Source organism: Myotis myotis, unplaced genomic scaffold, assembly GCF_014108235.1.
Source record: "Myotis myotis isolate mMyoMyo1 unplaced genomic scaffold, mMyoMyo1.p scaffold_m19_p_5, whole genome shotgun sequence".
Taxonomy (NCBI): Eukaryota; Metazoa; Chordata; class Mammalia; order Chiroptera; family Vespertilionidae; genus Myotis; species Myotis myotis.
In genome coordinates, this window is record NW_023416357.1 from 90198252 (window position 1) to 90211162 (window position 12911).

Consider the following 12911-nt stretch of genomic DNA (forward strand, 5'->3'; position numbering starts at 1 on the left):
ATCAATAAAATATATTTAAAAAAAATATTGAAAATATAATTAGTATATAATCCAGCAATCCTATTTCTGAGTATATATCTAAAGGAATTGAAATTAGGATCTCAAAGAGTTATCTGCCCTTCCATGTTCATTGCAGCACTATTCACAATGGGCAAGATGTAGAAACAACCTAAATCTCCACCAGCTGATGAATGGATTAAGACAATGTAATGTATTGGGGGAAGGGCATCTCAGGACAAAGTACAATAAAGGGTGACATAATGAAATATTAGTCACCCCTGAAGAAGGAAATCCTGTCATCTGCAACAATGTGGATGAACCTAGAGGGCATTATTCTAAATGAAATTAGCCAGTCACACAAGGATGGATACTGCACCAATCCACTTATATGAGGAATCTAAATTAGTCAGATTCAGTAATGGAAAGTAGAATGGTGGGTGCGAGGGGCCAGGGGGAGGAAACAGGCAGTTGTACTCATTAACATTTCAGTTCTACAAGGTGAATACATTTTAGAGATCTGCTGTACAATATTGTGCTTACAGACAACAATGCTGTATTGTACAATTAAAAATTTATTAAGAGGGTAAATCTCATGGTAAGGTCTCATGTGTTCTTACTACAATAAATATACATTTATATATAACTAGTGAACTGGTGCACAAAATTCGTGCACTTGGGGAGGGTCCCACCAGCCTGACCTGTGCCTGTCATAGTGCAGGAGCCCCGTGATCCATTGCCCCAAAGAGGTCCTGCCCACCCATCTGGGGCTCCTCTATGGATTGCCCCAAAGAGATAGGCCAGAGCCAGGGGTCCCGCCTCCACACCGCATGGAGCTGTGGGACCCCCAGGCCTCCAGATCCTCCGTGGAGCAGCGCAGAGGCCTCCAGCAGGCTCCAGGCCTCCTAGTGATGGACTGTGACAGCGTGACTCAAGTACCCAATGCTTCAAGTCCCCGCCCACCCGCGCCTGCTGTGCATGCAGCCTGCTGATCAGTCATTACGCGTGAGGGTGTCCCGACCATTTGCATATTAGCCTTTTATTAGTATAGATTTTACATATAATATTTTTATATAATATAAACTATATAATTTTTGCTATAATATATATAGTATTTTTATATGTAGTTTCTTATTTAATAAAAGAAAATAGAAATTCTTAGGGATTTCACTTTCAGTATAAGGGATCAAGATGAAATATAAGTTTTTAAATGTCAAAAAAATCAGGTTATTTTAATGCCAGGTTGGATGCACAGACATAGCATCAGACCTGGGTTTGAATCCCAGCCTCCTCACTGGTGACTGCACACTGCTTGGGTAATGTACGTAGCTGGTACAGTGTCGGTTTCTTCTGTACCAGGAACGGTGAACCCACCCCACAAAGGACAGTGCAGGCTGCACAAGCAGACACAGGCAAAGCAGAGCCCTTCTCATGGTACCTGACACACAGCGATGTCTGAAGCCACAACTGCTCTTTGCTCTAGAAACCCCAGCAAAGTCATCTGAAAATATAGTTAGCAGTAAAAAAGAACTCAACAAGATGGCCAGTGGTAACATGAAGACACACAGAGGGCAGTGAGAAGGCCTCCTGCTGTCTGTTGCTGGTACTTGCTCAGCGTCCCTGCTCCTCCCATCTCTGCCCCATGCCCGCCTGGTGACAATTTGGAATTATCATTTGGCTCACCTTGTGGAAGCTTTTCCTGACCTCCAAGTCAATCCCTCTACCATGCACTCTTTTAACTAGAGCACCCACCTCCTCTGCAACAATTATCATGGCAGAAATTCCACATTTATTTGTGGCATCATTGGATCAATGCGTATTCTGCCCTTAAGGCTCAAGTTCTCAGACTATGCAGCTATTAGAAATTACATTTCCATAAAAGATTTAATGTCTACATATTATTTGTATTATTTTCAAATGCATCTTTTAAATCAGTATATAACCATACAATCCTAGTTTTTAAAGGTATACATCGACATATGCAAACATAAAGTAATAAAAAGATATACATCAACATATTAGCATATTAATGGATATTAGATTTTTTTAACATTTAAATATTTAGTATAAATTAATACTATCCTTTAAATGATACACAGGGCATTATTAAATATCTACATTTCCAAAAACTTAAAATGGATATGTTTCTATTTTTTAACCATCTGGTAACAAGTGTTAGCTGGCCAGTTGCTGCATATATAACTGCATATCTATATATATATATATATAAAAGCCTAAGCAATGGTTTGACCATTCAACTGGTAACTATGACATGCACTGACCACCAGGGGGCACATGTTCAACACACAGTCCTGGAAACATGGAATAGACTGATGAATCTCAGAGGAAAGGGGGGAGGGGGGAGGGGGAAGGCAGGAAGAGATTAACCAAAGATCTTATATGCATACTAGAAGCCTAGTGCATGGATTTGTGCATGGGTGGGGTCCCTTGGCCTGGCCTGCAGGGATTCGGCTGAAACTGGCAGTCCGACATCCCCTGAGGGGTCCCGGATTGTGAGAGGGTGCAGGCCAGGCCAAGGGACCCCACCTGTGCATGAATCGTGCACTGGGCCTCTAGTCCTATCTAATAAAAGAGAAACATGGTAATTGGCATACGACCGCTACCCTTCCCATTGGCTAATCAGGGAAATATGCAAATTAATTGTCAGCCAAGATGGCGGCCGGCAGCCAGGCAGCTTGAAACTAACATGAGGCTTGCTTGCTTCAGTGACAGAGGACTCCAACGTTCCCCACCCGCCGCTGCAGGCAACTATGTAACAAACATAGAAGCTAAAAAAAACCCCAGAAACCTGCCGGGCTTCAGCCAGCAGGATCGCAACATTGTAAGCAAAGGCCAGAAACCTACTTTCAGCAGCGGAGGCCTAAGAGCTGGAGCCAAGCCTCAAAGCTAAAGCTGGCCCAGAATAAAAAAAAAAAAGAAAGAAAAAAAGGAGTGGTTGGGAGCTTCAGTCACCCCCAGCCTGAAAACAGCCCTCAGCTCCTCACCCAGACTGGCCAGGCACCCCAGTGGGGACCCCTACCCTGAAGGGTGTGTGATCAGCTGCAAACAGCCATCAGCCCCTCACCCAGGCTGGCCAGGCACCCCAGTGGGGACCCCCACCCTGATCCAGGACACCCTTCAGGGCAAACCAGCTGGCACCCACCCATACACCAGGCCTCTACCCTATATAGTAAAAGGGTAATATGCCTCGAAGCACCGGGATCAGCGGAGCCGCGAGGCCTCCTGGCACCGGGATCAGCGTGACAGGGGGCAGTGCCCAAACCCCCTGATCGCCCTGCAGCTCTGTGAGTTACAGGGGGAAATGCCCCAACCCCCTGATTGGCCCTGCTCTGTGCATGACAGGGGGTGGCACCGCAACCTCCCAATTGACCCTGCCTTGAGTGTGACAGGGGATGGTGCCCCAACCCCCCAATTGGCCCTACCCTGAGCGTGACTGAGGGTGGAATCACAACCTCCCGATCGCCCTGCTCTGTGTATGACAGGGGGCGGTGCCCCACCTCCCAAATCAGCCCTGCTCTGAGCCCGACCAGGGGCTGCACCTAGGGATTGGGCCTGCCCTCTGCCACCCGGGAGCAGGCCTAAGCCAGCAGGTCGTTATCTCCTGAGGGGTCCCAGACTGCGAGAGGGCACAGGCTGGGCCGAGGGGCTCCCCGCCCCCACGAGTGCACAAATTTTTGTGCACCGGGCCTCTAGTCTACACTAATAAAAGACAAAGATGCTAATTGACCATATCTTTGCTATGCCCAAGCCACGCCCACCAGCCAATCAGAGCGACTATATGCAAATTAACCCAACCAGGATGGCGGCCGGCAGCGATGGAGCTGGAGCAAGCAGGAGGCTTGGTTGCCCCGGTGATGGAGGAAGCCAAGTTTCCTGCCTACTCTAGCGGGCTGTGGACTCTGTAAAAGGCAACAAAGTTTCAATTATAGAAGCTAAATAAATCCCAGACACCTGCTTCCAGCCAGCCTCCACTGGGAGCTTGGGTTGCTGGGGCTGTGGCCAGCCTGCAAACAGCCATCAGCCCCTCACCCAGGATGGCCACACCCTCACGGGGTGAGGGTCCCTGCTGGGGGGCTTGGCCAACCTGCCAACAGCCATCAGCCCCTCACCAAGACTGGTGAGGCACCCCAGCGGGGACCCCCACCCTGAAGTAGCTGTAGCCAGCCTGCAAACAGCCATCAGCCCCTCACCCAGACTGGCCAGGCACCCCAGTAGGAGCCCCCAGCCTGAAGGGGGTGTGGCCAGCCTGAAAACGGCCCTAAGCCCCTCACCCAGGCTGGCCAGGCACCCCAGTGGGGACCCCCACCCTGAAGGGGGTGTGGCCAGTCTGAAAACGGCCCTCAGCCCCTCACCCAGGCTGGTCAGGCACCCCAGCGGGACCCCCACCCTGATCTGGGACACCCTTCAGGGCAAACCAGCTGGCCCCCACCCATACACCAGGCCTCTATCCTATATAATAAAAGGGTAATATGCAAATTGACCCTAACAGCAGAGCGACTGGGAATCACTGGTCACTATGACACACACTGACCAACAGGGGGCAGACACTCAATGCAGGAGCTGCCCCCTGGTGGTCAGTGTGCTCCCACAGGGGGAACTCTGCTCAGTTACAAGCCAGGCTGATGGCTGCCAGTACAGCAGTGGTGGTGGGAGCCTCTCCCGCCTCCTCAGCAGCGCTAAGGATGTCCAACTGCAGCTTAGGCCTGTTCCCCGCTGGCAAGTGGACATCCCCTGAGGACTCCTGGGCTGCCAGAGGAATGTCTGACTGCCAGCTTAGGCCCAATCCCCCGGGGAGTGGAAGTCAGCAAATGGTCATTCCCCGAGGGTCCAAACTGTGAGAGGGCACAGACCAGGCTGAGGGACCCTCCTGAGTGCACAAATTTTTGTGCACCGGGCCTGTAGTCCTATATAATAAAAGCACAGTATGCAATTGTCCCCTCGACTGGAAGTTCATCTGGGAGTTTGACCAGGGGGCAGGGCCAGCCGGGGGAAGGGAGGGAGTACCTGGCTGGCAGCTGCTAGGGACCCTACCAGTGCACAAATTTCATGCACTACGCCTCTAGTCCTATATAATAAAAGGCTAATATGCAAATTGTCCCCTCGACCAGGAGTTCCACTGGGAGTTCAACCAGGGGGTGGGGCCAGCTGACCAACCACCCATGGCCCCTCCCCCCAGCCAGCCCCACTCCCGATTGCCCCTCCCACCCTGATAAGGGGCAGGCCCAGCAGGCCAACATCCCATGTCCCCTCCCCCCGAACGGCTGGCCTGATTGGCCCTGATTGGGGCAGGTCGGCTGTCCCCACCCATGCACAAATTCGTGCACTGGGCCTCTGGTACTATATAAAAATGTTCTCTTTCAAGAGTATCTTCTCAACCAATAGGTCATTCCTACAGAAGAGAACAAAGGATTGAGTACATAAAGAACCAATAATGATGGAGAAACATTTTAATCTCTCAAAATATAAGAATGAGCCCATATCTCAGCAGCCACAGAATCACACTGCTAGCACCTATTCATTTACACACACACACACACACACACACACACACACACACATACATCACCACCAATAGGTTATTGAGCACACATTGGGCATCTACTACTTAGCTCAGATCTCTGCTAGCTGCTCTGAGGATGCCTCCCTGTCCTTGATGAAGTCTGAGACCAACACATTGAGACAAGGGAAACAACAGCAAAAATAGGATGAGGATACTGAGGAACAAGTGGTGGGCAGTAGCTTCACACATTTTCAGAGCTAGACCTTCCAGTCCATCATGGGCTGCCAGCAGGACCCTGGCGATGGTGTGATCAACACCCTTGCTATTTCCACTGCAGTAGCATAGACAGAAGGATGGCTGGAGGAATTCCCCATAATTAGAAAATGCATTCAAGCACCTCAATTGAGTTCCACTCTCTTGTCACCCTCCCATGTGGCACACTGCCCTCTGACCACAGAGCCTATGTGCGCACTGAGCTCTCCTGGAAACACACTTCCTTCATGTTTGGCATTTGATTCTGTTTCTCCACTTGTAGGGTCTTTCCTGGCCTCCCATGCCTGAGTCATGTGCCATCCTCTGCTCTCCCTCAGCCTCCTGTGGCCCTAAGACTATCATTCTTGTAACCCTTTATTGTACTTTGTCCTCATCTGCTCTGATTTTCCCACTAGATAAAACTCTTTGAGGTCTTGTTTTATGCATCTTAATATGACCAGTTCTTAGCTCTGTGGCTCTGAACATACTCTGTGCTCAGTAAATTTATGTTGCTTTCAATGAATGAATGAAAGGATGAATAAAATCCAGCTCTGGACACCTTCATAACCTTGACTCACCTTTGCCCAAGCTACTCCAGGCACCTGAGAGGCCCTTCCCCCAACTAATTTCCACATGTTCACATTCTAATCCCCCTCCTTAAAGGTCTAGGATAAATGCCACCTACACCAGGGAGACTTCCTTGGAGTCTCAGCCAGCAGTGACTTCTCCATTGTCCAATTCCTCTAGTCCTTTATCAGGAATTCCCACACCATTCCACCCTGATATTTGTGGACGTATTTTATGCGCCCCATCTCCATGAATCGGTGCACTCTGTGATGACAGAGCCTGTGTCTCCTATATTCTGGGACCCTCCCAGTGACCACCACACTGTAGGTAAATAAACAGAGCACAGGGAGAGACACAGAGTTAGTGGCTTGGAGGTGTTAGCCAGTGTTCATTCCTCCATGGTTGGATCTGGCAAATGTGAGAAGTGGAAGTGGTAAAGGCAAGTTGTTGGATTGCATTCAGAGCTCATACAGTTAGTTCCAACACTGTCATCTTTTAGGAGACGTGTTCTAACTGGGCCTAGCAGGAAATGAGTGTGATTTCTTGTAAGTATCTGAATGCATTTAAAGTGTCAGAAGAAACAGGATACTATCCTCCGGGGGAATGTCATTAGTGAAATTCTTCCAGGAGCGGGCACAGTGATATGCCGACACTGTCCCACTGACACACACCACTGAAGAGGGGAGCGTGGGTGGGCCCCGGGGAGGGGATGGTTGTGCTTGTTCACCGCCGACTCAGGGGCCTCCCCAGACGCTCTCTCTCCTCTCCTGGGCTGGGTCTCCGAAGCTCCTGTGGCAATAAGGGGAGTTATTTTGGGGAGACAGTGATACTTGGCAAGTCCTCCCCCAGATCAGCAATGGCTGCTGGAAATGTTAAATGCCTCCCAGATGGAGACACTTAGCATTTGTGGGAGGAATAATTTGGAGGAGAAAAATGCATTTGTCTTCTTGGCATCCTGTGGATTCCGTTAGAGAAGACAGGGAACACCGCAAATCCTGCCGGCCACATGTCAGTGTTTTCTTGGAATTTCACAAGTGCTGCCGACAACGCTGCTGCCTCTCCTAGGGGGAGCACCTCCTTAGGATGTGCCAGAGCTCAAGGGGAAAGTGTATGGAGCCAAGTCTTAGAGGTCAGAGAGTTGCCAGGATTCCCAGAAACCATCAGGTGCAGCCTCCTGCCTGCCAGTGGCAACTGCTTCAGTCGTGTGGACCAGATGGTTTTTACTTTGGGTGTGATCTTTGACGTACGAGGAGGCGTGAAAAATGCAATGCAGACTAGCAGACAACACCGGAAATTAGGACGCATGAGTTCTGGCCTTGCCACTAACTGTTTTTGTGGCCACTGGGCAAAGCACCTTGCCTCAGAAAGCCCTGGTTTCCCCACCTGTGAGGAAGACATTGCATTAGATCATCTTGAAATTCCCTTCTAACTGAAGAGCAATGTATGGCTCTATTGGCATGGCTGTGAGGAGTGAAGGTGATGTTATTGCAGGGGGACATGGAGTTGTCCTTCAATGTAAGCGCCCAGGTGCCAGGAAGGGAAGGTGTCACTGATTGTTGGTCACACCCTACTACTCACGGTAGGAACCATGGGGTCTTCATGGCCTACCCATAAGTGAGCACCTGCCTTTGGTACCAGACTGAATTAAGCCAAAGAGGAAGCTCTGAAATAGCTCTTAAAATGTGCATATATGGGTTGCACATATGTTCACAGGACACTGAGATGTGCAAAGAAGAGAGTGCCTTCTTTGTCTTCTATGACTAGTCTCACATCAGGAATACCTTCCTCCCCTTAGGTGAGATAGTGGGTCCAAGTCCAGTAAGCTCCGTCCTTCTCAATACTATAAACAATTTCCAGAGGGAACGGATGTCTTTTGGGTAATTCAGACTTTCCAATTTCCTTCCTCTTTTCCTGGTCCTTCCTGAGATAGACTCTGGTCCTGGGGCGGGGGAAGAAGACCTTGTATCTCCCATACTGCTGGGTCCCGGGTTCTCTGCAGCAATGCACTCTGCCTGCCTGCACACTGCTCATCCTGTCAAGACATGACAGAGAAGCCAGGCCCCCCGGAATCCATGTTTTCCAGGACTGAAAAAGCTGGAAGACTGAACATGGTTACACGTGCACACAGGAAGTCCACTCTGAAGAAGGGCTCCATGGCCCTGGTTGAGGGAGTGATGAGGGTTCTCCAGGTTGAAATTGCCTCCGTCACTCTAACACGTGCATGTACTCACCCCACTTTTATGCACAACTCACACATTGTACAGGATTGTTTTTTAACAATAATAACAAAATTATGGTAAGCATGAATGTCACATTTCAGCTACTTTAATACAATGGGAGGGTGGGCCATACCACTCAGGAACAATAAAGAAATGTTTTGGGAGACTATACTGCTGAGTTACAACATACCTTTCTTTGCCACTATTGGGAAATAGTTATTAAGGCTGCTCTGTGCCATATAATATGCCAAGTATTACTGAACAAGACAGGTGAAGTCCCTAACCTCTCAGAGCTTATGATCAGGTAGGAAAGGTGGAGAGATAAGCCACTTGTACTTCAGCCTGGTTAGTGCTCACACAGAGAACATAGAGGGGGCTCCCCTGGGAGCCAAACACTGGATGAAACACCTAACCTGCCTCAGTGTGGGGACAGTGTGGTCAGAGGAGGCCTCTGATAGAAAATGGCCTTTGATGCGCAGAACCAATATTCCTAACTGGCCTGGTCAAGGGCTCTTTCCACCAAAAAGACACAGACAACAGCCTCCCATCTTCGGATTCCCTGGTCTCAGTCCCAATTATATTTGAGTCGTCAGACCCCAAAAAGTAGGACATGGTATGTCTTTCTCAAACTCTTTCTCCCTTTTAACCTATCACTCTCTAGAAACATTTAAATTAAACTTTTAGCAGCCCTGGGCTAGTAGTGCCTTTCATGCCAGCATAGAAAACAAAAGGTTGGCTTTCTCGGGGCTGCCCAAACTGTGAAAAACGCTGCTAACACTTGCAACAATAGCCTTTACAAAGACTTGAATTTCGAGCATTGAGCCCACTTTATTTTTTTAAAGGGAAAGAGATTTTTTTAAAAAAATCTCAAAAAGAATGTCTCCAAACTCCCTAGTTCCCAATGAAGTCAGAGAGCAATTCTGCATCTTAAGGCCGTGGTTTTATTCCCTTCCTGGCTGTGCTGCCTAGTCCTCAGGGGCTGTCGTATTGAGTTTCAGCAGTAACTCCCGTGGCCGCAGCAGAGCCGGAGCCTGGAATCACTCAATGAGTAGCGGATGCACCCAGGGCCCCCAGCTCATTCCTAATGAGGGACTTGAAGAGTTTACTGCACACCAGACTCACTCTAACTGACCTCCAAGGAGGCTCGTAAGAGAATATTATCTGCCAGGGGCCGATTTTCTGGAACTGATTTTACATAGCAAGCTAGGAATCACTCAAGAAACAGGCACATCCTGAGGTTTCAAGAGAGACATGCGTAGGTTACATCTGGCTCTGTGGTCTACTTGCTACGTGACATTGAGCAAGTCATCTAACCTTTCTGAGCCTCAGTTTACTCATTGGTTCAATGGAAAGCATTCCTTCCTTGTAAAAACATCGTTTTAAAATTCAATGTTATGTTTGCCAAAGTAATACACACGTTTCTTTATCAACAAAGTGCTGAAAGTCTTATACTGAAAGTCAGCAGTTTCAACCTTCCTCACCCCTGAGTCCTGCTCCCTGGGGCGACCCCTCTCCGCTCCTTGAGCTGGTCCTTCTAATATTTAATCACTGCGGGCTTCTCCTTTCTCTGCGTGTTTCTTGTTGGTTGGGTCTTGCTCTTTCCGGTTGGAGAATGCCCACACCATGTGGTGTCAGACCGCTGGGTGGGACTCCAGGAAGCCCTCTGTGAGCTCCGTGCCCTTGGGGCAGGTGTCATGGACGGAATTCCCGCAGCCTATACATTTAAAGAACCACAATATTCCAGGATCTGTATGTCTCCGCTCATGGACCTGTCAGTTTCTCCAGATAAAAACCCTCCAAGCATCTGCGTGAGAAGGCAAAGGGGGCTGAGAAGCCCAGTGTTCACCTGTTTCTCCTCCCAACTGTCTGCTGACCCTGGGAGAGCTGAGCCTTTCTTGTTCTTACCCTGGAAATCCCACTATGTGTGGTTTGCACAGGGGTGGGAGGAGACATGGTTGTCTGACTATGTCAGGGGAGGGAAGGGGACACAGAGATTCAAGAGTTCCACGAACAGTTTCTAAGTCCCAACTCATCCCCACCTGCCTCCGTCCTGTGCCTTAAAGTGCCTGGATTGCAGCTGACACTACTCTGCATGTCGCTTATCACCTCTTCTTTTGCTCTCCGCCCTCCAAACCCAGCTAAATCTCTCCTGCTCTCCTCTCTCCTTTCTGTGTTTTTTGTCTTTGCCAGATAGCATTTTCCATCCTTCTTCCCTCCCTCCCTCCTTCCTTCCCTCCCATTTATCCTTCCCTTTATCTCCTCCCTTTTTACATTCCTTCCATCATTTCTTCCTACTCCCTCCCTCCCTTCTTTCCATTTGCTGCTTCTCCAGTGAGGTTTAAGGAGGGAAAAAAGATACATTCATGTGGCCAATGTGCTTCCCCCACCCCCCACCCTGCCTCTAGAAACACAAGTTGGGGTGGAAGACCTGCCTGAAATGAAGAATGTGAATTTCCCTTGCTCAATACCTGGCACCTCTTTAAGTGCTCAGGCGCTACACCATGCCCTCCAGCGTCACCTCGTCACCTCCCTTGGACATTCCTGATGTCCCCAAAGGAAAGGGTGTTATGCCCAGATTTCAAGATCCCCAACAGACCACACCAGGGAGCCAGCCGAGTCCAATGCAAAAGCAGAGAGTCTTTATTCGAACTAGTTCGGCTCCCCGACCACACTCACCAATGCAACGGCAAGCCAAGTGGCCGAGAGAGAGAGAACTCTGTGTGGAGAGAGGTTTTATGGGGGGGGGGAGGAGAAAGGACTGTGGGCCCTGGCGATTGGCCAGGCGCAAGTGGGTGTCTTGTCACACAGGAAGTGGTCATATCTATGGCGACTTCCCTTGATTGTCATTGGTTAGTTCAAAGAAGTCCTGGGTGTGGACAGCAGAGGCTTGGGCTTCCGGGAAGAAGCCTTGCCGAGCACATGGCCAAGGCAAGATGGAGGGCGTAGCCCTTACCCTGGGGCAAGATGGAGGGCGTAGCCCTTACCCTGGGGCAAGATGGAGGGCGTAGCCCTCGCCCTTTCAAAGGGCCCATGGCCTGAGAGTTGTAAGATATTTAGGCAATCCCAGGAATTCAGGGTGTCCCAGGGGAGGGTGAGGAGTCTGAAATTCTCTGTTAATCCAGGTCAATCAACTCCATTAATTTAATTAATCCTCAATACAACTCCATTAGGCAGGTGGGATTAGCATCAGCCTCACTTTCTGCCCATGGTTTTACTATCTAGGCACATTAGCCATGGCCTGGAGCAGTCTCTTGTTTGGGGGGAAGAGAAGTAGATGAATGGATAAAAAAGCTGTGGGACATTTACCCTGTGGAATACTATGCAGCTGTAAAAAAGAGGGATCTCTTACCCTTTGGGACAGCATGGATGGACCTGGAAAATATGCTCAGTGAAATAAGCCATACTGAGAAAGACAAATATCACATGATCTCAGTTATTTGTGGAACCTAATGAACAAAATGAATTGACCAACAAAATAAGACCTGAAGCCTGGCAGAACAGACTGACATACCTCGATGTGGGGGTGGGGGGCCAAGAAGAGATAAACCAAAGAACTTACATACTTATTTGCATAGTCCATGGACACAGGCAATAGGGTAGTGAAGATGTGGGGGTGGGTGGGAAGGGGTTGGGGGAGGGCGGTGAAGAGGGGGAAATGGGAAATATCTGTAATACTATCAACAATAAAAAAATATTGTTTAAAAGGAAAGAAATAAAAGAAACATCCTTGGACCCTCTGCCAGTGATCAGACACTGAGGGAATACATCCGCCTGCTATGCGGAAGCCTTTCCTCCATCAAAGGCAAACATGACAGGACATTAGTTAAAGCGGTGAAAACAGATTCTATCCAGCAAACGCTGGTGGCAGCGGGGAGAGCTGGGCCCCATCCCAATGTGTGCAGAGGGGATGCGGGCATTTAAGGGAGAATGGGGGGCAGAGGCTGAGTCGAGTTGGAGAAGAAAACTAACAAAGGGTTGGCCCGGGAAATGCGGTTAGGCCCCCCTGTCTGCCTCTGGCAGCTGTGGAAGTGAGGGTGCTCACTCACCTCCCACAGCGATGAAGAGGGAGGCCCTTCCTTCCTCATGACTTCATTTCAGATGAAAGGCTCTCAGGCCCTTGAGAAAAACACTTGCATTGTAAGAAAACATATTTACAATGGTAAGACCTTCTTAGTAAACAGTCTAAGAAAAGGAGGTCAGGGTCCCGGCCCCAGGTGTTGACTAGAACAAACAGTAAATGTCCCTGCGGCATTGAGTTATCTCAGCAGGCATTTTAATGGGGCCTGGGGTATCCTAGGGGCAGGGCCTCCTGCTGCTGGAAGCCATGTCTGGACGGATTCCTTCCTGCTGAGAGC